This window comes from Eubalaena glacialis, chromosome 20, assembly GCF_028564815.1.
Source record: "Eubalaena glacialis isolate mEubGla1 chromosome 20, mEubGla1.1.hap2.+ XY, whole genome shotgun sequence".
Lineage (NCBI taxonomy): Eukaryota > Metazoa > Chordata > Mammalia > Artiodactyla > Balaenidae > Eubalaena > Eubalaena glacialis.
Window position 1 is genome coordinate 48,992,099 of NC_083735.1, and position 27,440 is coordinate 49,019,538.

Below are 27,440 nucleotides of genomic sequence, written 5' to 3' on the forward strand. Positions count from 1 at the left end.
CAAAGACAACAGTAGCTAGAATTTGGTAGAAAAGCAAGAGAAGATTTTTTAAAAGCTTCCAGTTCAAGTCAGAATTAAGGTTAAGTTTCAACAGCTTGGGATAGCTGTGGATGTTTTGCTGTTCTCTGAAAAAAGAAGAAAATCTATCATAAGCATGTTCATTCGAGAAAAATACTGAGTTTGTTTAGTTTTTTTAGCCATGCCCAAGTGACTTTCAATTTTGTACACTGTTCAAGGGCAGAGTGTATATTGGTTAGGATGTGCTCATAGCTGGTGCATCTCCAAAAAATGCTTCATGAAGGCTGCAAGCTTCTGGACGTCTTCGATGGTGACAGCATTATGCAGAGAGGCCCGAATGCCTCCCACGGACCCAGAAGAACCACCGATGCAGCCGTTAAGAACAGGAGCATCTGGCTTAGCATCAAGACGACCCTCCTTCCCGTCACCAGCTCCTGCGAGAATCACGGCACCTGAAACCATCGTGTCCAACCTCCCACCTGAAAGCCCCCGCAGGTGGCCAGGAGCTTCACACATCTCAGTCATTAGAAAATTCCTTTCCAATGCAGTGAAGGACCGTCACGCTCACATGGAACCTAGGTTAGCTCAACTCTTCGATGAGCCTGCCGTACAGGGGGCAGGGAGCGGGCAGTTATTCTCATGCGTGAGAACATACATTTTTCATGGAGCTTACAGAATCAACTACTCTCTCTGATGTTCAGGGGAGCAACAGTGATCTGTTCTTACACTGAACAGGCTTGTGCCAGCCGCACCAGAGATGGGATGGCACCCTTTGTGCTGTCAGAGCAGAGATTTTCAAAGGTAATTTTGACCAAAGCTCCTAGAAGGTGTGGCTCCCCCATGCTCTCGGCCGTGGAATCGTGCTAAGGGGTCTGTAAGCAGCAGCAGGAGAACCCCCGTAACAAATGGTCTTTCCCAACTAGTTACAATAACTGCTACTCCAGGTTGGGCAGGCTCCTAGATATGTTTCATTCAGCGTCTGAAAACTAAATCAATTCTCTGACAAGCTTCTGGATGGGACATGTACTCACCACCTATGCCCTTTCAGGGAGATCATATTGAGTTCAAGAGCTTTGTCGAGAAATCTTTTTTCTAAAGCATCATCTCCTTTGGTGTTGCCAATGTGGAATGGAATATTTATCTTGCTTCTATTCTGGGGCTCCACTGGACATCTGAAAAACATGTTTTTTGTTCCAGCTCTTTTTCTGCAATGTGCAATTGCCATTAACAAAGCAACAGAAAGGTTTTAAAAACCATTTTCCAGATGAAAACAAGAGATTAAAAAAAATATCTGGCGCCAGGACATTTATAATTTACTTAGGGAGACCACTCTTGCATATGGAACAGTGAGCTAACATTCTCTTATACGACTCATACTTAATTTCCAAGAGCCTCAGTCTCCTCATCTGAATATTAGGGATAATAATAATATCTCCATTTCATACTAGTTACGACAGTTCAGTGGTACAACATATATGAAGCTTCCAACCCATGGCAGCCACACAGCAATGTGAATGACCCTTTCTCTACAAGGCTGCAGAGAAAAAAAAAAGTTGGTCCAAATAGTGGCTGTAAGATTTAAAAATAATGAGCAGCCGCTTTCAGAGCACTTAAAACACTGTATTGTCCCAAGCTGTGTGACCTTGAACAAGTTACTAAATCTCTCTGTTGTGCCTCTCTGATGTGATGACAAAATGGCCATAAATTCTCTGCAGCCCTCCCAGCAAGAGGTGGGGTCTAGTGCTCCACACCTTTTGAATCTGGGCTGGCCTTGTGGACTTGCTTTGACCAAGAGACTGCAACAGGAGTGATGCTGTACAACTTCCAAGCTGAGGGCTCAAGGGGCATGCAGCTTCTATACCTGCCCTCTTAAAACATCACTGCCATGTAAGCAAGCCCGAGCTAGCCTGCTGGAAATAACAGGCCCAGCCAACAGCCAGCACCAGCTGCCAGACAGATGAGGGGAGCCATTGAAACTCTAGGTGAATCACCAGATGACTTTGGTTGAGTAAGTGATCTCAGATGAGACCAGCAGAAGAAACCACCCCACTGAGCCCAGCCCCACCTGCTGACTGAAAAGAATCCTGAGCAAAAGAAATGGCTGTGGTTTTAAGTCACTGTCTTGAAGTATTCTATGATGCAAAAGTAGATAACTGATAGAATTTAGAACAGTGTCTGGAACACATTCAATGCTATGTAAATATCTATTGAAGTCAATAAATCTGTCTTTTTATTCTCAGCACCTTGCACAGGGCTCATACAGACTCTCAAAAATGAATGGGTCAAGTTTCATCTAGGATACGTTAGTATTTGACTTCAGTTTCTCATTTGGAAAGTAAGCAAGCCAAAATTATCTTCCACTGACAACCAAAGGAGACAAACTGAAGAGCTGACATGCTATTCTGGATTACAAGGAAAATATGTAATAACTCTCCCCATTTTCTCAAACACATCCTGTCTTATTCTTCCACTTCTACAGGGTGGGTGGGATTCATTAAAAGTAAGCAACAAAGAAAAGGAGTGTGAGGAAGCCCCCATTAAAAGCTATGCTCACCCCTCAGGGCACACACATAATTCCTGTTAAAGTTAATAGGAGTCAAGTGCACGTCGACAGACAGAAGAGATGCAAGCAGGGAAACCAAGTATCTGGTAATAGGCTTTGAGCCTGAATTCTGGGCCCCCCTTTGCACAGGTAGTAGGTATCCTGGTTGACACTTACATTAAAAATTTAGTGTCTACCCTCTTTGGTATTCTGCTGCCTCAGGCTCCCCAGGTGACAGTCCAATTATAGAGCTGGAGCAGCAAAATGGACACGTGCTTTCAGGGGAAAAAATATTAAAAGGGGGAAGAATTAAGAACCTGGATTTACAAAGAATCTGTATTGACAGTCGTCCCCCACACATTTACCCATCCTACTGTGAACGTAGGTGATATCATGACAGCAACAATGTCATAACAACTAGAAACTGAAGATTAAATTTGCACGGTGCCCGAGAGTGTCCCTGGTGTGGGGCTGAGGGAAGGAAGAAAAAGATGAAGGGGAATTAGCTGCTCCCAACCTAGCAAGACGGCTGTGGAGGGAATTCAAATTCCACAGGACAAGCGCTGTGGAAGCACAGAGCTGAGCAAGTAACTCTGCCCGAGAGAAGGTTGAAGGTTTCAGAGGAAGGGAGGTGGGAGGGGTCAGGACAGGGGGAGATGAAGGAAGCGCATCTGGCAGAGAGCTGTGTCTGCCAAGGTACGGGGGACGCCAGCAAGTTCTCTGCAGCACCTGGGGTGCTGGGTGCCTGGCTGGGGGCAGGACTGCAGACCGCAGAGGGCCCTGCAGACACGCTTTCCTGGGAACTGGATCGATCGGATCCTGGAGCAACGAGGAGCAATCAGGTCTGCACAACAAGGAGTTCTGCGTTTTAGAAAAAGCACTACGACATAGGGGCTGGAGGGTGGGGACACTGGGGGAGAGGCCTGCTAGAAAGCTCCCACAAAGAACTTTCTAGGTCAACAGAATTCGGGCTCGTGACCCAGACAGGGACACTGGGGAGTTTCAAGCATGGGCAGTAAATGCAAATGCCAATAGGGACCCAACGGTCATATAAATGAGTATAACAGGCCCAACACGACAGACTCAGCACAAACTCCGTACGTTACCTGTTAACTGTGAGGGCCCGTTCTTTACTCCCACAGAGAAACAGAGTCTCCCTTTTGCTTGAAACATACGGCCCTCCCAGTCCGTTTCTCCCACTTTCAGAGACACGGGGATTATGAAATAAGACATCTGGATTTAAATCATCTTCCCACGTTCCAATAAGGGCTCACATTGTGTGTTTTAAACCCTGTGAGCCACACCGAGCACTGCTGTGGGCTGTGCTGGGCCACCGCTCCCAGGCGTTATCACTAAATCCCAGAGCGGGGGCAGGGCCTGTGGCCTGAATGAGTTGGGGGGCAGGGAGAAGGTGCCACGCTGACAGAGCGCTAGCACGGGGCCGGGTGGGCGTGGAAGCAGCGGGTAATCCTGGGACTACAAAGCTTCCAGGACAGAGTCTGAGCAGCGCTCCCCAGGGAGTCTATGACGGAAGCTGATAAGGATGGTTGTGACTGGAAAAGCGGTGCCACAGTCAGTCATAGACATTTAGGAAATCCTGAATTAACAGGGCTACAAGGGTTTCTTGACTCAACTTCCTAGAGCGTCTCAAGAGCTCCGGTGAATTGTGAACTCCCAAGAGGATAATTCATATAGGAACACAGTTTTCCCCAAATGCATGTGGCTGAAAAACCCACTGCATCTCTGGGATGAGTATTCTAGAATGCCCACTGAGAAACCCCGGGACTTCCCAAGGTACCAGAGGGGTATGTGTGAGGGGAAAGGCACCACCTCAGCGTGAAACAGCATCTCACAAAGGTGGTGAGGGTTAGGAGGGCGCCAAGAAAACCGCAGACAGTTGGCAAGCGATGACAAGACGCTCGTTTCAGTGGTGTCTGCTCCAAAAGACAAACCAGAAACAAGAAGGGCGTGAAGAGTGCATCCTGAGGTGAGAGAAGCCCACAAAAGAGTCACTAGGCCTCTCCTGACTGCCTAACTTTTAAATAAAAAATTAACTCTAAATTTGCACACGATTAGGAAAACTAGAGTAAAAATATAAAGATCTGTTCCCTTCCATAGAGGTGGTTGCCATTAACAGTCTTTTGTGCATTTTCAGGATCAGATACACAAATGTGTATACGTGTATATATGCATGTTTCCATATGTACATATATATATATATATAGTATTTACAAATACAAACATTGTGGGTTTCTAAGTGGAATAATAGACATGTCCTTTTCTACATTTTTCCTTTTAACCTGCTCTTTTTCCTTTTAACCTGATGACATATCAGGTCATCTTCCCAGTTTGCTCACAAACCTTCCCCGTTGTCCACACACACTTTACTCCATATCACGGAAGGATCCTAATTTCCTTCATCAGACCCCTCCTGAAGGACATCCGGGTTGTCTCTAGATTTTCCCCATTACGTAAGTATCCCTCATTGGACTTGTGGGTGCCTGATTTTATGCACACTTCTATGCAAGGCAGAGTACTGGCAGAGGGCAGGTGCCTAGAAGTAAAAGTCTTTGGTCAAAGAGCAAGAGAGTTTTGAACTTTCATGGATGCTGCAAACATTGCTCCAAAATTGAACACATTTATTATTATTATTATTATTTTGAACACATTTATTATACTTAACATACGCAAAGTGTGTTTGTTCCCTTGTCTACACCAGATGTTATCAGTCTTTAGAATTTCTGCCCATCAGAGGGGAAGAAAATCCCATGGTTTTAATCTGCATTTCCTAAAGAAGTTGGCCCCTCTTCATTTGTCTATTAGCCAGTTGTGTTTCTTCTGAGTTGTTTGCTCATACAGTTAGAAACCACCCCCTGCCTTTTTAAAATTTGATTATCCTTTTTCATTAATTTGTGGGTTCTTCTCTATATCAACAGTAACATTTATATGTTAATACACTACCAAACTTTGGTGCCTGTCATTTTGTTTTGTTTATGTCTTGAACTGTAGAAAAGTTTTAAATTTTCATGTAATTAAATATCTTTTACTTTATGGCTTCTGAGTTGTATGGCTTACTTAGGAAGGCTTCTGTACTCCCTACACTTACACAGAAATTCTCTCCTGTATTTTATATTTGCTTCTTGCATTTAGTTGCATTTGCATCTTTTTGACTGACTAGAATTTGTGTATGCTGTGAGGCAAATATCTAATTTCCGTTTAAATGAATTATCAATGCTTCAATCAGTCAATTAGACAAAAAGTCAAGTTAGACTTTAAAATTGTCTAAGTTAAAATACAATTCTCAAGTAAACAGGGACCAGTTTCTGGACTTTTCCACGGATCTGTCTTTCCCTCTGCCAGTGGCTTTATATGTTAATAGATCATATGTTAACATTACATTTTATTAATGTTAACAAATCTGTTTAAAATGTTTCATCTATCCTTCTGCACTAACTTTTTCAGGTGAACACTGAACTGACTTCTAGATATTTACTAATTTTTGTGACTGTTGCGAATGGGACCTTTCCTTGTTTTTTATTGTTATTTCTGGCTTATGGGAAAGTAACTGACTTTCACATATTTAGACACAACTGATCACAATTCAGAACATGATCATTTCTAGTTTTTCCACTGATTCCTGCGTTTTGAAAAAACAGTCATTATCATCTGTGATTTTTGTTGTTTCCTTAGTAAAGGCTCTGGAACCAGCCCGCCCGACCCTCCCCATGTTCTTATCCTGCCTGATCCCACTTCCCCGCTGCACCTGACCCTAACCTGTCTGCATTGCTGTAAAACACAGTCTGTTCACAGGGTTGTGATGACAATAAAATGTATTAATATCTGTAAAGCGCCAAGGGCTCTGCCTACTTTATTTTATTTTGGGGTTGTCACTAGACACATCACATGCTTCCCTCTCTTTCCTAAGGCCTGGACCCCACATGAAAGGGAGAAAAGGTGACCTCGTATCTGGATATGGATTTTGTCACTTCAAGAGCTTTATCATATTAAAATTAATATCTAATACATATTAAACACTATGTGTCAGGAACATCCTAGGTGTGTTCCATAAGAACCACAAATAATACTGACAGCTAACCGTTAAGGAAATAATTAACCATTAAGGAATAACCATTAAGGCTGTTTTAATTTTAGCACACCGGATATATAAGGGGTATAAGTTCTAGTAGCATTAAAAAAAAGAAAGAGTTACCAATTCTAATAGTAGCTTTTCCTTTTCGACCACTTCCCAAAATTATAGTTCTCTTTTTCTGTCTAGCAGCTTTGGATGGTTCCTTCACTGATGGAGAAGTTATCTACTGGTACTGAGAGAGAAATGATAAATATGCCATTTAAGTCACAGGTAATTTAGGAGGGTTTGATCTTCATTGGAAATTAAGATATTTTAAGTTAATAAAAGGTCTTCAATCTGCATCTCTGGGAAGCTAAATTAAAGCATCACACAACATTTTCAAAAACAGAAAAGCCATTTCATTTGACTAAAAGCTTAGTTTTAAGATGGCAGAAAGTACCTTGACAATTTTCTTTTAAGAAGGAAAGAAAAACAAGCCATTAAAAAGAAATTCTTCCGAGAGAATTAAAACATGTTATATACCTCTGACTTGGCACTCCTTCCATTCTGGAGACCTATCTTGATAACTGCTTTCATCACAGAATGATTTAAAGTAAAATAAATTGAAATTAGAGTAATTATTTCCCAATGAGTGGCTATTTCCATTTAAAACAAAAAGCCAACTAATTATTGCTTTTCCCATAAAATTAAATATGAAATCTACATTATGGAATTATACACTTATTTCCCCCTTTGTGTATTCTAATTTCTTCCTCATAAACCTAAGATGCCATCTTGCAGACTGCCCCCAGTGGCTACTATCTTGGCAGCAGCAAAGGTCAACTTTATTTATTTCCGCTCTGATCTTTATGATTTCTTTCCTTCTGCTAACTTTGGGTTTTGTTTCTTCTTCTTTCTCTCGTTCCTTTAGGTGTAAGGTTAGATTGTTTACTTGAGATGTTTCTTGTTTCTTGAGGTAGGCTTGTATAGCTATAAACTTCCCTCTTAGAACTGCTTTTGCTGCATCCCATAGGTTTTGGATCATCGTGTTTTCATTGTCATTTGTCTCTAGGTATTTTTTGATTTCCTCTTTGATTTCTTCAGTGGTCTCTTGGTTATTTAGTAACGTATTGTTTAGCCTCCATGTGTTTGTGTTTTTTACATTTTTTTTCCCTGTAATTCATTTCTAATCTCATAGCGTTGTGGTCAGAAAAGATGCTTGATATGATTTCAATTTTCTTAAATTTACTGAGGCTTGATTTGTGACCCAAGATGTGATCTATCCTGGAGAATGTTCTGTGTGCACTTGAGAAGAAAATGTAATCTGCTGTTTTTGGATGGAATGTCGTATAAATATCAATTAAATCTATCTGGTCTACTGTGTCATTTAAAGCTTCTGTTTCCTTATTTATTTTCATTTTGGATGATCTGTCCATTGGTGTAAGTGAGGTGTTAAAGTCCCCCACTATTATTGTGTTACTGTTGATTTCCTCTGTTATAGCTGTTAGCAGTTGCCTTATGTATTGATGTGCTCCTATTTTGGGTGCATATATATTTATAATTGTTATATCTTCTTTTTGGATTGATCCCTTGATCATTATGTAGTGTCCTTCCTTATCTCTTGTAACATTCTTTACTGTAAAGTCTATTTTATCTGATATGAGTATAGCTACTCCAGCTTTCTTTTGATTTCCATTTGCATAGAATATCTTTTTCCATCCCCTCACTCTCAGTCTGTATGTGTCCCTAGGTCTGAAGTGGGTCTCTTGTAGACAGCATATATATGGGTCTTCTTTTTGTATCCATTCAGCAAGCCTGTGTCTTTTGGTTGGAGCATTTAATCCATTCACATTTAAGGTAATTATCAATATGTATGTTCCTATGACCATTTTCTTATTGTTTTGGGTTTGTTTTTGTAGGTCCTTTTCTTCTCTTGTGTCTCCCACTTAGACAAGTTCCTTTAGCATTTGTTGTAGAGCTGGTTTGGTGGTGCTGAATTCTCTTAGCTTTTGCTTGTCTGTAAAGCTTTTGATTTCTCCATCAAATCTGAAAGAGATCCTTGCCGGGTAGAGTAATCTTGGTTGTAGGTTCATCCCTTTCATCACTTTAAGTATATCATGCCACTCCCTTCTGGCTTGTAGAGTTTCTGCTGAGAAATCACCTGTTAACCTTATGGGAGTTCCCTTGTATGTCATTTGTCATTTTTCCCTTGCTGCTTTCAGTAATTTTTCTTTGTCCTTAATTTTTGCCAATTTGATTACTATGTGTCTCGGTGTGTTTCTCCTTGGGTTTATCCTGTATGGGACTCGCTGCACTTCCTGGACTTGGGTGGCTATTTCCTTTCCCACGTTAGGGAAGTTTTTGACTATAATCTCTTCAAATATTTTCTCTGGTCCTTTCTCTCTCTGTTCTCCTTCTGGGACCCCTATAATGCGAATGTTGTTGCATGTAATGTTGTCCCAGAGGTCTCTTAGGCTGTCTTCATTTCTTTTCATTCTTTTTTCTTTAGTCTGTTCTGCAGCAGTGAATTCCACCATTCTGTCTTCCAGGTAACTTATCCATTCTTCTGCCTCAGTTATTCTGCTATTGATTCCTTCTAGTGTAGTTTTCATTTCAGTTATTGTATTGTTCATCTCTGTTTGTTTGTTCTTTAATTCTTCTAGGTCTTTGTTAAACATTTCTTGCATCTTCTCGATCTTTGCCTCCATTCTTATTCCGAGGTCCTGGATCATCTTCACTATCATTATTATGAATTCTTTTTCTGGAAGGTTGCCTATCTCCACTTCATTGAGTTGTTTTTCTGGGGTTTTATCTTGTTCCTTCATCTGGTATATAGCCCTCTGCCTTATCATCTTGTCTATCTTTCTGTGAATGTGGTTTTTGTTCCACAAGCTGCAAGATTATCGCAAAGGTCAACTTTAAACATTTTGCATCTAAAGTGGCTTTGGATACCTTTGGATAGAAAGTACAGTCTGAGCACGGTCCAGACACTTAGGTACCTAAAGGGCATCTAAGATATCAAACCAAAGTCCTGATATTCCCTCAAAAGCTGCTCCTCCTATCAGCCCCCTTCTTCTAAGTGATACCACCCAGTTGCACACATAATCATCAGCGACTTGTCTCCTTGTTACTATTTCCTTCATACCTCACATCTAATCTATCTGCAGGTCTTGTTAGCTACACCCTCAAAACACAACCTGAATTCAACCACTTTTCACTTGCTGCAAACTTCCAATCTAACCTAGGCCATAAACATCTCTTATTTGGACCACTGTGATAGTCTACTAACTGGTCTCCCTGTTTGTCTTCCCAAGTCTATTCTCTATAGCAAGTCATCTTATTGAGATACTATTTGGATCATGCCTTTTTCCACTTCAAAACCCTCTACTCGTTTAGAATAATCCACATCTTTACTCTGGCCTTCAAGACTTTACAAGATCAGACCCCTGGCTATCTCCTTGACCTCATGTCATACCACACTCTTCTTCACTCAGTACTCTGCCCAGATTGGCCTCCTTGCTTTTCCTTAAATACTCCACCCACCTACATGCCTGCATACTCATTGCCTCCTTGTCCTGGAATGTGCTTACCCCAGATCTTCCATGGCTTGCTCCTCTCCTCATTCAAGTCTCCATTCAAATGCCACTTCTCCAGTGAAGCTATCCCCTAACAAACCTATCCAATGGAGTCCTACCTGCCTCTGCTCACTTTCCTTACGTTACGATATTTCTGCACTTCCTACTATCTAAAATTGTATTACTTATCTGTTTACTCATTTCTATCTGAACCCCTTCACTAGAATGTGAGCTCCATGAGGGCAAGACTTTTGTCTGTCTGGTTCACTGCTTTATCCCTAGTGCCTGACCCGTATCTGGCACACAGAAGCTATTAAAAAAATTACTTGTGAAACTGACAAATGAATAAAGTACTCCTTGCAAGAATTCAGAGGTTGCACAACAAGGAAATAATGCTCTTGGTGGAAGCAGGCTTAGTTTCTAGGTTCACCTCTATTCAGAGTAGAGATAAGAACAATTTAAAGGTATAACTCACTTTAATAAGTACATTATCTGCTAAAAACATAAGGGAAGTGTAACATTAGAAATGTACAGTTGACACTTGAACAACATGGGTTTGAACCTCGCGGGTCCATTGACACACGGATATTTTTCAATAAATATGTCCTATCTTCCTACACGAGCCAAGGTTGGTTGAATCCACAGATGCAGAACCACTGACTATAAACTTATACCCAGATTTTCAACTGCATGGGGGGCGGCACCCCTAACCCCCAAGCTGTTCAAGGGCCAACTATATACGATGAGGAAAGTGAAACACATTAAGTTTTAAAAACTGTCAATACGTGAACAAACTCTTTTTGTTTTGCGGTGTGTTAATCAATTTAAAAAGAAAAGACCACATACCAACAAGTGGATTTTTTTCTTATATCCAAAACGACCAGAGATCTGTTGCTTTCAAGGGCCTTTAGTAAAGCCTTTGCTCCTTCACTGGTGAGGCCACACTGCTGCAGGTCAAGTGCTTTTGATGAAAGACAAAAGGTCACTTGCGAAGTCTATACAGATTTAACATATAAACAACTCTCATTTTCTCACGTGTGGAAGAGTCCTGCACAAGACCAGCCATGGCAGGTTTGTAATTTGGGGTATGGAAAAAAACAGAAATGTATACACACACACCTAATGCATAATCCAATTTAAAAACCTCTTCTTGGAATGTTCATTGCAGCTCTATTTACAATAGCCAGGACATGGAAGCAACCTAAGTGTCCATCGACAGATGAATGGATAAAGAAGATGTGGCACATATATATACAATGGAATATTACTCAGCCATAAAAAGAAACGAAATTGAGTTATTTGTAGTCAGGTGGATGGACCTAGAGTCTGTCATACAGAGTGAAGTAAGTCAGAAAGAGAAAAAGAAATACCGTATGCTAACAGATATATACGGAATTTAAAAAAATGGTTATGAAGAACCTAGGGGCAGGACAGGAAGAAAGATGCAGGTGTAGAGAATGGACTTGAGGACACGTGGAGGGGGAAGGGTAAGCTGGGACGAAGTGAGAGAGTGGCATGGACATATATACACTACCAAATGTACAACAGCTAGTGGGAAGCAGCAGCACAGCATAGGGAGATCAGCTCGGTGCTTTGTGACCACCTAAAGGGGTGGGATAGGGAGGCTGGGAGGGAAACGCAAGAGGGAGGAGATATGGGGATATATGTAAATGTAGAGCTGATTCACTATGTTACAAAGCAGAAACTAACACACCATTGTAAAGCAATTATACTCCAATAAAGCAAAAAACAAAAATGAAACAAAACAAAAAAAAAGCACTTTTTGGATGTGCAATGATAACCGTGCCTTTAGTACCAATAAATCATCCAACATGTTCTACAATTACAGAACTGAAGAATAACTGTATATAACCTATGAGAAAAAAACATCACAAAATGAATCTCAGTTCATAATTAGCAAGGGCAGCAGTGGCATGTAAACCTCAGAAGCAAAAACTGGTGGAGCTGAGAAAGGCACTGCATTCTTTTGATCATGATCTTGAGCTTCAAATCACACTTCAAACTAGTTAAAAGGGGAAAACGAAAGAGAAGAAATATAATAACTGTTAGTTTTAGAGCAAAAAAGACAAGTCTAGGAGGATACAAGTAATAACAAATTCAAAGAATGTGTGAAGACACAGTACATACTAAAAACCTATCATGAAAGTATGATGGTCAAGAACTCTCTCAGTAAAAGGTCAGACAAAAACTAGAACAAATGATCATGAATTCTAGTAGTTCTGGGGCTGAACAACCTACTCACTTAAACAAAAGGGATCATCACAAAAGTGCAGGTATTAAAAAATATTACATGAAATGCAACTATCATGAGTCATTTTTTTAAGTGCTGTGTGGAGCATCACATTAAAATAGCTGGAGTCTTTCAACACCCCACGACACACAGAAACAGAAAGTCAGACATATGGACCTGACAGGATAGGATACAACCGTTACAACCTCTCACTACAGAAGAATGGACACAGGGTATAATTAACCAACTAGCCAAATTAATACAAACAGCCAGTAAACCCACCAGTAAATCAAAGGAATACAAAATAAAACAAAATGTGGTTATTCTCCTATCAGACTGAGCCAAGCCTTTAAAATGTGTATACCCTTTTGATCCAACAACTCTCTTTCTAAGTATTTAACCAAAAGAAATAGTCAGAGATATACTCAAGGATACATATCAGAGTACTATTTGGAACTGAAAAACTGGACGTAGCTTATATACAAGAATGGATAAGCTATGTGTACTGTGGCATATTCATATAATGGAACACTGAACAGTCACAAAAAATGATGCAGTAGATGCAAATTTACAGACTTGCTAAATTAACTGAAAAAAGTTATGAAATTTGGAGTAATCCCACTTGCATGAAAAAGGGAGAGGTACTCACTTTTGTAGTTTTACACTTTTTTAAAAGTGCTACAAGCCAGTGTTCGTGTGAGGCAGGCTTCACATCCACTGTTGGGGTGGACTACAAATTGGCATAGCATTTCTGGATGGTAATTTGGCAATGTGTATCAACAGTCTTAAAAAGGCGGAACCAAGAAGAACTACAATCCTGCAGCCTGTGGAACAAAAACCACATTCACAGAAAGATAGACAAGATGAAAAGGCAGAGGGCTATGTACCAGATGAAGGAACAAGATAAAACCCCAGAAAAACAACTCAATGAAGTGGAGATAGGCAACCTTCCAGAAAAAGAATTCATAATAATGATAGTGAAGATGATCCAGGACCTCGGAATAAGAATGGAGGCAAAGATCGAGAAGATGCAAGAAATGTTTAACAAAGACCTAGAAGAATTAAAGAACAAACAAACAGAGATGAACAATACAATAACTGAAATGAAAACTACACTAGAAGGAATCAATAGCAGAATAACTGAGGCAGAAGAATGGATAAGTTACCTGGAAGACAGAATGGTGGAATTCACTGCTGCAGAACAGACTAAAGAAAAAAGAATGAAAAGAAATGAAGACAGCCTAAGAGACCTCTGGGACAACATTACATGCAACAACATTCGCATTATAGGGGTCCCAGAAGGAGAACAGAGAGAGAAAGGACCAGAGAAAATATTTGAAGAGATTATAGTCGAAAACTTCCCTAACGTGGGAAAGGAAATAGCCACCCAAGTCCAGGAAGTGCAGCGAGTCCCATACAGGATAACCCAAGGAGAAACACACCGAGACACATAGTAATCAAATTGGCAAAAATTAAGGACAAAGAAAAATTACTGAAAGCAGCGAGGGAAAAATGACAAAAAACATACAAGGGAACTCCCATAAGGTTAACAGGTGATTTCTCAGCAGAAACTCTACAAGCCAGAAGGGAGTGGCATGATATACTTAAAGTGATGAAAGGGAGGAACCTACAACCAAGATTACTCTACCCGGCAAGGATCTCTTTCAGATTTGATGGAGAAATCAAAAGCTTTACAGACAAGCAAAAGCTAAGAGAATTCAGCACCACCAAACCAGCTCTACAACAAATGCTAAAGGAACTTGTCTAAGTGGGAAACACAAGAGAAGAAAAGGACCTACAAAAACAAACCCAAAACAATTAAGAAAATGGTCATAGGAACATACATATCAATAATTACCTTAAACGTGAATGGATTAAATGCTCCAACCAAAAGACACAGGCTTGCTGAATGGATACAAAAACAAGACACACAAATATGCTGTCTACAAGAGACCCACTTCAGACCTAGGGACACATACAGACTGAGAGTGAGGGGATGGAAAAAGATATTCCATGCAAATGGAAATCAAAAGAAAGCTGGAGTAGCTATACCCATATCACATAAAGTAGACTTTAAAGTAAAGAATGGGGCTTCCCTGGTGGCGCAGTGGTTGAGAATCTGCCGGCTAATGCAGTGGACATGGGTTCGAGCCCTGGTTTGGGAAGATCCCACATGCTGCGGAGCAACTAGGCCCATGAGCCACAACTACTGAGCCTGCGTGTCTGGAGCCTGTGCTCTGCAACAAGAGAGGACACGATAGTGAGAGGCCCGCGCATCACAATGAAGAGTGGCCCCCACTTGCCGCAACTAGTGGAAGCCCTCGCACAGAAAGGAAGACCCAACACAACCCCCAAAAAATAAATAAATAAATAAATAATAATTAAAGGTGCTAATAATTAAAAAAATAAAAAAATAAAAATAATAAAGAATGTTACAAGAGACAAGGAAGGACACTACATAATGATCAAGGGATCAACCCAAGAAGAAGATATAACAATTATAAATATATATGCACCCAACATAGGAGCACCTCAAAACATAAGGCAACTGCTAACAGCTATAACAGAGGAAATCGACAGTAACACAATAATAGTGAGGGACTTTAACACCTCACTTACACCAATGGACAGATCATCTGAAATGAAAATAAATAAGGAAACAGAAGCTCTAAATGAGGCAATAGACCAGATAGATTTAATTGATATTTATAGGAGATTCCATCCAAAAACTGCAGATTACACTTTCTTCTCAAGTGCGCACGGAACACTCTCCAGGATAGATCATATATTGGGTCACAAGTCAAGCCTCAGTAAAGTTAAGAAAATTGAACTCATATCAAGCATCTTTTCTGACCACAACACTATGAGATTAGAAATCAATTACATGGAAAAAAACGTAAAAAACACAAACACATGGAGGCTAAACAATACGTAACTAAATACCCAAGAGATCACTGAAGAAATCAAAGAGGAAATCAAAAAATACCTAGAGACAAATGACAATGAAAACACGACGATCCAAAACCTATGGGATGCAGCAAAAGCAGTTCTAAGAGGGAAGTTTATAGCTATACAAGCCAACCTCAAGAAATAAGAAACATCTCAAGTAAACAATCTAACCTTACACCTAAAGGAACGAGAGAAAGAAGAACAAACAAAACTCAAAGTTAGCAGAAGGTAAGAAATCATAAAGATCAGAGCAGACATAAGTGAAATAGAAACAAAGAAAACAGTAGCAAAGATCAATAAAACTAAAAGCTGGTTCTTTGAGAAGATAAACAAAATTGATAAACCATTAACCAGACTCATCAAGAAAAGGAGGGAGAGGACTCAAATCAATAAAATTAGAAATGAAAAAGGAGAAGTTACAACAGATACCGCAGAAATACAAAGAATTCTAAGAGACTACTACAAGGAAGTCTATGCCAATAAAATGGACAACCTGGAAGAAATGGACAAATTCTTAGAAAGGTATAACTTTCCAAGACTGAACTAGGAAGAAACAGAAAATATGAAGAGACCAATCACAAGGAATGAAATTGAAACTGTGGTTAAAAATCTTCCAACAAACAAAAGTCCAGGACCAGATGGCTTCACAGGTGAATTCTATCAAACATTTAGAGAAGAGCTAACACCTATCCTTCTCAAACGCTTCCAAAAAATTGCAGAGGAAGGAACACTCCCAAACTCATTCTATGAGGCCACCATCACCCTGATACCAAAACCAGACAAAGATACTACAAAAAAAGAAAATTACAGACCAATATCACTGATGAATATAGATGCAAAAATCCTCAACAAAATACTAGCAAACAGAATCCAACAACACATTAAAAGGATCATACACCACGATCAAGTGGGATTTATCCCAGGGATGCAAGGATTCTTCAATATACACAAATCAATCAATGTGAAACACCACATTAACAAATTGAAGAATAAAAACCGTATGATCATCTCAATAGATGCAGAAAAAGCTTTTGACGAAATTCAACACCCATTTATGATAAAAACTCTCCAGAAAGTAGGCATAGAGGGAACCTACCTCAACATAATAAAGGCCATATACGACAAACCCACAGCAAACATCATTCTCAATGGTGAAAAACTGAAAGCATTTCCTCCAAGATCAGGAATGAGACAAGGATGTCCACTGTCACCACTATTATTCAACATAGTTTTGGAAGTCCTAGCCACGGCACTCAGAGAAGAAAAAGAAATAAAAGGAATACAAGTTGGAAAAGAAGAAGTAAAACTGTCACTGTTTGCAGATGACATGATACTATACATAGAGAATCCTAAAAATGCCACCAGAAAACTACTAGAGCTAATCAATGAATTTGGTAAAGTTGCAGGATACAAAATTAATGCACAGAAATCTCTTGCATTCCTATACACTAATAATGAAAAATCTGAAAGTGAAATTAAGGAAACACTCCCATTTACCATTGCAACAAAAAGAATAAAATACCTAGGAATAAAGCTACCTAGGGAGACCAAAGACCTGTATGCAGAAAACTATAAGACACTGATGAAAGAAATTAAAGATGATACCAACAGATGGAGAGATATACCATGTTCTTGGATTGGAAGAATCAATATTTTGAAAATGACTATAATACCCAAAGCAACCTACAGATTCAATGCAATCCCTATCAAATTACCGATTGCATTTTTTTCGGAACTAGGGCAAATCATCTTAAAATGTGTATGGAGACACAAAAGACCCCGAATAGCCAAAGCAGTCTTGAGGGAAAAAGACGGAGCTGGAGGAATCAGACTTTCTGAGTTCAGACTATACTACAAAGCTACAGTAATCAAGACAATATGGTACTGGCACAAAAACAGAAACATAGATCAATGGAACAAGATAGAAAGCCCAGAGATAAACCCACACACCTATGGTCAACTAATCTATGACAAAGAAGGCAAAGATAGACAATGGAGAAAAGACAGTCTCTTCAATAAGTGGTGCTGGGAAAACTGGACAGCTACGTGTAAAAGAATGAAATTAGAACACTCCCTAACACCATACTCAAAAATAAACTCAAAATGGATTTGAGACCTAAATGTAAGACTGGACACTATAAAACTCTTAGAGGAAAACATACGAAGAACACTGTTTGACATAAATCACCACAAGATATTTTTTGATCCACCTCCTAGAGTAATGGAAATAAAAACAAAAATAAACAAATGGGACCTAATGAAACTTCAAAGCTTTTGAACAGCAAAGGAAACCATAAACAAGACGAAAAGACAACCCTCAGAATGGGAGAAAATATTTGCAAACGAATCAACGGACAAAGGATTAATCTCCAAAATATATAAACAGCTCATGCAGCTCAACATTAAAAAAACCAACCCAATCCAAAAATGGGCAGAAGACCTAAATAGACATTTCTCCAAAGAAGACATACAGATGGCCAAGAAGCACATGAAATGCTGCTCAACATCACTAATTATTAGAGAAATGCAAATCAAAACTACAATGAAGTATCACCTCACACTAGTTAGAATGGGCATCATCAGAAAATCTACAAGCAACCAATGCTGGAGAGGGTGTGGAGAAAAGGGAACCCTCTTGCACTGTTGGTGGGAATGTAAATTGATACAGCCACTATGGAGAACAGTATGGAGGTTCCTTAAAAAACTAAAAATAGGATTACCATATGACCCAGCAATCCCACTACTGGGCATATACCCAGGAAAACCATAATTCAAAAAGATACATGCACCCCAATGTTCATTGCATCACTATTTACAATAGCCAGGTCATGGAAGCAACCTAAATGCCCATCGACAGACGAATGGATAAAGAAGATGTGGTTCATATATACAATGGAATATTACTCAGCCATAAAAAGGAACGAAATTGAGTCATATGTTGAGACGTGGATGGATCTAGAGACTGTCATACAGAGTGAAGTAAGTCAGAAAGAGAAAAACAAATATCGTATATTAACGCATATATGTGGAACCTAGAAAAATGGTACAGATGAACCGGTTTGGAGGGCAGAAGTTGAGACACAGATGTAGAGAACAAAGGTATGGACACCAAGGGGGGAAAACTGTGGTGGGGTGGGGATGGTGGTGTGCTGAATTGGCCATTGGGATTGACATGTATACACTGATGTGTATAAAATTGATGACTAATAAGAACCTGCAGTATAAACAAACAAACAAACAAAAAAACAACTAATACTAAACTCTCTTTGGGTTATTTGTATGGACATATTTTAATATAATTGTTTCAGATATTACATGAAATTTCTAAAAATCTTATAAGTTCTGGTATAATGTTATAAGTCATAATTCTAGTTATTACTTTAAAATGTATATCTCAGAAATAACTAAATTTCCTTGTCAATTGCATTATTATGAACTTTCATCAAATCTTTAACCGTGGTCATTTTTAAGTCTTTTGTCATTTACAGACAGTTCTGGGTGTACTCTGATGCTTTTGCAAATATGTTCCTATAAAAGGGTTTCATCTTTAAGGAATTCATGGAAAAGACTCTGACAAGTACAGGTTTCTGGTAACTGACTATACTGCTGAACTGAATGAATAAGCATTTTCAGAACTCTAATGGAAAACTGATGAATTCATAAAAGTGCTAAGATCAAGATGAAAAAAGATCAAGATGAAAAAAAAAATTAATTACATGGGACTGAGTGAACTGATGAGGATGATTATAATTTTTGTGAGTTTCTGTTTGAATAAGAAAAAAAAAATTCCACAAGGACTCAGAGGCAAAAAATATACAAATCAATTTTCACTGCAAAGTAAAGGAGCTGCTACAGTGGAGGATTACTGGACTGAATGTCAATATTATGACATAGTATGAGTGTGTTTCATGTTTGGTAATTGCAATCATTGTTGCTTTTGTTGTGGTCATCCATTAAAAAGAAAAAGATTTACATGGAACATGTATTTTAAACTGAAATGAAGAAATTTGGAATATGTAAATTATGTTAACTAATTATATTGGTAGTGCAAAATTTGTGCCTCCTCAGTAAACAGAAAATATTTTCAAGCAAAGTATAAATCAAGTCATATGTTCTTTACCTAATCTATGATTTCAATGATTAAATATCTTTTTTTTTAATGACCATGGTTAACAACTTGATGAAAGTTCATAATAATGCAATTGACAAGGAAATTTAGTTATTTCTGAGATATACATTTTAAAGTAATAACTAGAATTATGATTTATAACATTATACCAGAACATATAAGATTTTTAGAAATTTCATGTAATGTCTGAAACATTTATATTAACATATTTCCATACAAATAACCCAAAGAAAGTTAAGTATTAGTTGTTTTTCTGGTTGGTTGGTTTGTTTTTTTGTTACTACTGAAGTAAAAAAAAAAAAAATGGAATGAAGTTCTAAATAGACATTTCTTCAAAGAAGACATACAAATGGCCAAAAAGCACATGAATAGATGCTCAACAGTAATCATTTGATGTTCCAATTACCTGGTCATTGTTGCAAAGACCCCTGGCTCCTGCCCTATCTATTTGGAGCAGTTCCTCAGGGCTATCTGAGAGTCTGCCTCCCGGGCTTGAAGTCCTCAGAGAGTCCACCAAGTAAAACATAATTCTCAACTTTTAGGTTGTGCATTTTTTTCAGTTGACAAGGTAAACCCTTCACAAGTGCATCCATTGTCAGATGTTGCAAACTGATCTAAACTAATTTGGCCAACCACCTATCCCTATCTATCTATCTATCTATCTATCTATCTATCTATCTATCTATCTATCATCTATATAGCATCTATTATTTATACATACATATATATTTTAGAACATTAAAAAATAGCTTATATAGACATATAATTTAAAATTTAAAAATAGCTTATATGGCATATAATTTATCACTCGTTTTAAGTATACAATTCAATGATTTTTAGTAAATTAATTACAGAGTTGTACCACCATTTTCACAATCCAATTTTAGTATATTTCCAACTCCCCAAGAGATAGTTTCCATTCCCATTCCCAGCCGCATGCAACCACTAATCTATTTTAGGTCTCTATAGATTTAGCTTTTTTAGACATTTCATGTAAATGGAATCATACAATATGTGGCTTTGTGTCTAGTTTATTTCACTTAGCATAATATTTTGAAGTTCATCCATGTGGTAGCAAGGATACTCTCCATTCCTTTTTATTGACAAATAGACTGTTGTGAGAATATGACACATTTTGTTTATCTATTCACTAATTGATGAATGTTTAAATTTTTTCGAGTTTTTGTCTATAATGAGTAACTCAGCTATGACCCCATATACAAGTTTTTTGTCGACATAGGTTTTCATTTCTTTTGGGAAGATGCCTAGGAGTAAAATTGCTAGTTCATATGGTAAATTTATGTTGAACTTTTAAAGAAACTGCCAACCTATTTTCCAAAGCAGCTGCACCATTTTACATTCCCACTAATAATGTATGAGGATTCCAGTTTCTCCACAACCTCACTAACACTTATTATTTATTTATTTATAGCCATTCTATTAGGTACGAAGTGGTAGACTTCTGGTAAATATAGGTAGAATCCAATGATTAGAAGAAGTTGAACTATATCTGTCTTCTCCCCTATTGGTGGTATATGAGAATGAAAGCAAGCCTTAGATCAAATTCTGTCAAATTGTAATATTTATTATCAAGAACAAAAACCGTCATACAACTTATTGTTATGAGTTTGAGGAATCTCTAACAAGTACCTTGAATGAGAGGTTCATTTTGAGGAGAATATAGCAAAATTCTTACGTCAGGACCAGACCTTTTCTATTCAGATCAGAAAGCAGACCCTGTCCTGTGGTCAGAGGGGACACAGGCCATGCAGAGCTCCAGGCCTCCAGCCCTCCTCTGAGGGTGAGGCTTCTGGGTCTCCAGTTGCCCATAACTTGTCCACAAAACAATGGTGATGGTATCTGTATGATATTTCTACCTAACAGCATACCTGAGCACCACTCATTTTACCCATGATGAAGCATTGCATATTTTTAACATCTACCATGCTAGTTACACAACACTCTTGGGTAGATTTTGATAGTGATATATCAAGCCTTTGTAAAGCTCTCTCTGACATCTTGATTATTATTGACTAGGGAACTTTGCCTGCTAACTAATTATTTTCATGATGAGCTGGAAAATGTTTAATAGGATTTCAAAAAAAAACCAAAACACCCAGATTTATAGCAGATTAAAAAGTTCAAACTCAGGAATTCAACATAATATACAGTCCTTTTCCAGATATTCTTTCCAACTCCATCTCCCATCATGATGCTATGCACTAGCCACACTAAAGTAACTATTTTCTGAAGCACCCCATCTTCCTTATTATCTGCATGTCTGAGTACAGTGTTGTTTTTATAGCTTAAGCACATCCAATTGTGCACTAATTTTACAAAAATGTATTCATCTCTATATCCTTTTATCAAGCAAAGGCTAAACACAAGTGTGGATCAACTAAAAGCATTCACAAACTAGTCAGAGATTAACTGAAGCAAGCAAATAAATAATTCATCATGATAGATCTCAAAACAGCCATGCATACTAGTTATAATCAGAACACAAAGGGGGGGAACCTTCAAGATGGCAGAGGAGTAAGATGAGGAGATCACCTTCTCCCCACAGATACATCAAAAATACACCTACATGTGGAACAACTCCTACAGAACACCTACTGAACGCTGGCAGAAGACCTCAGACTTCCAAAAAGGCAAGAAAATCTCCATGTAACTGGGTAGGACAAAAGAAAACAGAAAAAAATAAGACAAAGGAATTGGGGGGGAACCTGCACCTCTGAGAGGGAGCTGTGAAGGAGGAAAAGTTTTTGCACACTAGGGAGCCCCCTCACTGGCGGAGAAGGGTGGGGGGAGCTTCAGAACCTCAGAGGAGAGTGCAGCAACAGGGATGTGGAAGGCAAAATGAGAGACTCCTGCAAAGAGGATTGGTGCCAACCAGCACTCCCCAGCCTGAGACGCTAGTCTGCCCACTGGGTTGGATGGGGGCTGGGTGCTGAGGCTCAGGCTTTGGAGGTCAGACCCCAGGTAGAGGACTGGGGTTGACTGGGTGAAGATAGCCTGAGGGGGCTAGTGTGTCACAGCTGAGGGAGTCCGGGAAGAAGCCTTGGCCTGTCAGAGAGGCAAGGGACCATTGTTGGGGGGTGTGGCAGGAGAGGGGCAGGCCCACATAGGAGCTTCTTTCTCCATGTGCTCCCAGGCAGCAGAGTACAACCTACATGAGCTCCAGGGGTGAGCATGAGCCACGGCTGCTATCTCGGACCCCAGAGGTGGCTCCTTTACCACTCCTGCCGCTGCCACCAAGGGTCTTGTGAGCAAGCGCAGGTCACTGCCCACACCTTCCCAGGAGCCTGTGCAGCCAGCCACTCCCAAGGGTCCCGCGATCTGGGGCCAACTTCCGCAGCAGCGTGCACGGCACACCCCAGGCTGTTGCAACTTCCAGCGGGCCTCTGCCGCCACAGGCACTCCCCGCACATCCCAAATGTGACTGCCTTTTCCCTCCCTCTCCCCGGCCTGAGGGAGCAAGTGAACCCTAAACAGCCGCTGCTTTCAGCCACTCTTGCTGAGTGGGGACGAGATGCCTGAGGGTGGCTCACATGCAGAGGCGGGGCCAAAGCCAAAGCTGGACGCCAGGGGAGGTGCAACCAAAGAAGAGGAAGAGAAATCTCTCTGTGCAGCTGCTGGAGCAGAGGATTAAATCCCCGCAATTGGCTTAGCAAACTCTGCATCTGTGGAGTATCTGAGTAGACAATGAGTGTTCCTACAATTGAGGCTGTGGATTTAGGGGGCAACTGTGGACTCTGGGGGCAAGTACATGTGGAAGTAAGGCCAGGTCAGAGTCTGAGCTGTCCCACAGTGCCCAGAGCAGGTCTAGAGACCTACCTAGAGGTATGGGAGGACTTCCTAGGTAGGCAGGGATTGGGGGTGGCTCACCGTGGGGGCAAGGACACTGACAGCTGAGGGCCCAGGAAACTATTATTATTATTGCTATTATTTTTTTGTTTCATTTCGGTCTGCTGTTGTTCTTTTAATAAATTATTCTTTTAATTTTTTATTTATTTTTTCTTTTCTTCTCTTTTGATGCATTTATTTTTAATATATATTTTTTTCCATTTCTACTTTATTTTTTGATATATTGTGCTTTTTCCTTGTTTCTGTTTTTTTCCTTTGCTTTTATCTTTTTTAAACTATATTTTCTATTTTTTGACTTTATTTTTTTATTGTTTTGTGTCTTTTCCTTTTGTTTTCTTCTTTCTTCTGTTTTTATTGTGTTTATTTTAATTTTTGGGTTGGTTTATTTCTTTGGTTGATTACTTCTTTTTTTAAAATTTTATTTTATTTTATTTATTTTTAACATCTTTATTGGAGTATAATTGCTTTACAATGGTGTGTTAGTTTCTGCTTTATAACAAAGTGAATCTGTTATACATATACATATATCCCCATATCTCTTCCCTCTTGCGTCTCCCTCCCTCCCACCCTCCCTATCCCACCTCTCTAGGTGGTCACAAAGCACCAAGCTGATCTCCCTGTGCTATGCGACTGCTTCCCACTAGCTATCTATTTTATGTTTGGTAGTGTATATATGTCCATGTCACTCTCTCACTTTGTCCCAGCTTACACTTCCCCCTCCCCATGTCCTCAAGTCCATTCTCTAGTAGGTCTGTGTCTTTATTCCCGTCTTGCCCCTAGGTTCCTCGTGACCATTTTTTACTTTTCTTTTTTTTTAGATTCCATATATATGTGTTAGCCATATATATGTGTTAGGATACGGTACTAGTTTTTCTCTTTCTGACTTATTTCACTCTGTATGACAGACTCTAGGTCCATCCACCTCACTACAAATAACTCAATTTCGTTTCCTTTTATGGCTAAGTAATATTCCATTGTATATATGTGCCACATCTTCTTTATCCATTCATGTGTTGATGGACACTTAGGTTGCTTCCATGTCCAGGCTATTGTAAATAGAGCTGCAATGAACATTTTGGTACATGATTCTTTTTGAACTATGGTTTTCTCAGGGTATATGCCCAGTAGTGGGATTGCTGGGTTGTATGGTAGTTCAATTTTTCATTTTTTAAGGAACCTCCATACTGTTCTCCATAGTGGCTGTATCAATTTACATTCCCACCACCAGTGCAGGAGGGTTCCCTTTGCTTCACACCCTCTCCAGCATTTATTGTTTGTAGATTTTTTGATGATGGCCATTCTGACCGGTGTGAGGTGATATCTCATTGTAGTTTTGATTTGCATTTCTCTAATGATTAATGACGTTGAGCATTCTTTCATGTGTCTGTTGGCAATCTGTATATCTTCTTTGGAGAAATGTCGATTTAGGTCTTCTCCCCATTTTTGGATTGGGTTGTTTGTTTTCTTGATATTGAGCTGCATGAGCTGCTTGTAAATTTTGGAGATTAATCCTTTGTCTGTTTCTTCATTTGCAAATATTTTCTCCCATTCTGAGGGTTGTCTTTTCGTCTTGTTTATGGTTTCCTTTGCTGTGCAAAAGCTTTTAAGTTTCATTAAGTCCCATTTGTTTATTTTTGTTTTTATTTCCATTTCTCTAGGAGGTGGGTCAAAAAGGATCTTGCTGTGATTTATGTCATAGGGTGATCTGCCCATGTTTTCCTGTAAGAGTTTGATAGTGTTTGGCCTTACATTTAGGTCTTTAATCCATTTTGAGTTTATTTCTGTGTAGGGTGTTAGGGAGTGTTCTAATTTCATTCTTTTACATGTAGCTGTCCAGTTTTCCCATCACCACTTATTGAAGAGGCTGTCTATTCTCCACTGTATATTCTTGCCTCCTTTATCAAAGATGAGGTGACCATATGTGCGTGAGTTTATCTCTGGGCTTTCTATCCTGTTCCATTGATCTATATTTCTGTTTCTGTGCCAGTACCATACTGTCTTGATTACTGTAGCTTTGTAGTATAGTCTGAAGTCAGGGAGCCTGATTCCTCCAGCTCCGCTTTTCTCTCTCAAGATTGCTTTGGCTATTCGGGGTCTTTTCTGTTTCCTTACAAATTGTGAAATTTTTTGTTCTAGTTCTGTGAAAAATGCCAGTGGTAGTTTGATAGGGATTGCATTGAATCTGTAGGTTGCTTTGGGTATTATAGTCATTTTCACAATGTTGATTCTTCCAATCTAAGAACATGGTATATCTCTCCATCTATTTGTACCATCTTTAATTTCTTTCATCAGTGTCTTATAGTTTTCTGCATACAGGTCTTTGGTCTCCCTAGGTAGCTTTATTCCTAGGTATTTTATTCTTTTTGTTGCAATGGTAAATGGGAGTGTTTCCTTAATTTCACTTTCAGATTTTTCATTATTAGTGTATAGGAATGCAAGAGATTTCTGTGCATTAATTTTGTATCCTGCAACTTTACCAAATTCATTGATTAGCTCTAGTAGATTTCTGGAGGCATTTTTAGGATTCTCTATGTATAGTATCATGTCATCTGCAAACAGTGACAGCTTTACTTATTCTTTTCCGATTTGGATTCCTTTTATTTCTTTTTCTTCTCTGATTGCTGTGGCTAAAACTTCCAAAAGTATGTTGAATAATAGTGGTGAGAGTGGGCAATTTTGTCTTGTTCCTGATCTTAGTGGAAATGGTTTCAGTTTTTCACCATTGAGGACAATGTTGGCTGTGGGTTTGTCATATATGGCCTTTATTATGTTGAGTAAATTTCCCTCTATGCCTACTTTCTGGAGGGTTTTTATCATAAATGGGTGTTGAATTTTGTTGAAAGCTTTCCCTGCATCTATTGAGATGATCATATGGTTTTTCTCCTTCAATTTGTTAATGTGGTGTTTCACATTGATTGATTTGTGTATATTGAAGAATCCTTGTATTCCTGGAATAAACCCCACTTGATCGTGGTGTATGATCCTTTTAACGTGTTGTTGGATTCTGTTTGCTAGTATTTTGTTGAGGATTTTTGCATCTATGTTCATCAGTGATATTGGCCTGTAGTTTTCTTTCTTTGTGACATCTTTGTCTGGTTTTGGTATCAGGGTGATGGTTTCCTCGTAGAATGAGTTGGGGAGTGTTCCTCCCTCTGCTATATTTAGGAAGAGTTTGAGAAGGATAGGTGTTAGCTCTTCTCTAAATGTTTGATAGAATTCGCCTGTGAAGCCATCTGGTCCTGGGCTTTTGTTTGTTGGAAGATTTTAAATCACAGTTTCAATTTCTGTGCTTGTTATTGGTCTATTCATATTTTCTTTTTCTTCCTGGTTCAGTCTCAGAATGTTGTGCTTTTCTAAGAATTTTTCCATTTCTTCCTGGTTGGCCATTTTATTGGCATATTGTTGCTTGTAGTAATCTCTCATGATGCTCTGTATTTCTGCAGTGTCAGTTGTTACTTCTCCTTTTTCATTTCTATTTTTATTAATTTGAGTCTTCTCCTTTTTTTCTTGATGCGTATGGCTAATGGTTTTTCAATTTTGTTTATCTTCTCAAAGAACCAGCTTTTAGTTTTATTGATCTTTGCTATCGTTTCCTTCATTTCTTTTTCATTTATTTCTGATCTGATCTTTATGATTTCTTTCCTCCTGCTAACTTTGGGGTTTTTTGGTTCTTCTTCCTCTAATTGCTTTAGGTGTAAGGTTAGGTTGTTTATTTGAGATGTTTCTTGTTTCTTAAGTTAGTATTGTATTGCTATAAACTTCACTGTTGCAACTGCTTTTGCTGCATCCCATAGGTTTTGGGTCGTCGTGTTTTCATTGTCATTTGTTTCTAGGTAATTTTTGGTTTCCTCTTTGATTTCTTCAGTGATCTCTTGGTTATTTAGTAGTGTATTGTTTAGTCTCCATGTGTGTGTGTTTTTTTTTTTAACAGATTTTTTCCTGTAATTGATATCTAGTCTCACAGCGTTGTGGTCGGAAAAAATACTTGATACGATTTCAAATTTCTTAAATTTACCAAGTATTGATTTGTGACCCAAGGT

General features: G+C 39.0%; 1 protein-coding gene across 3 annotated transcripts in view; it reads right to left on the reverse strand.

The window, feature by feature from the left end:
• LOC133081433 (arylamine N-acetyltransferase 1-like) overlaps window positions 1-27,440 on the reverse strand; it is a 59,942-nt gene that overhangs the window by 14,998 nt on the left and 17,504 nt on the right. The window contains exon 4 of one of the 3 annotated variants that reach the window (XR_009698814.1): window positions 11,100-11,165. The exons of the other annotated variants lie outside the window; for them this stretch is intronic. The gene's annotated coding sequence lies outside the window, so the exon portion shown is untranslated. Of the gene's footprint in view, window positions 1-11,099; window positions 11,166-27,440 lie in introns of those variants that run through there. 3 annotated transcript variants of the gene reach the window in all.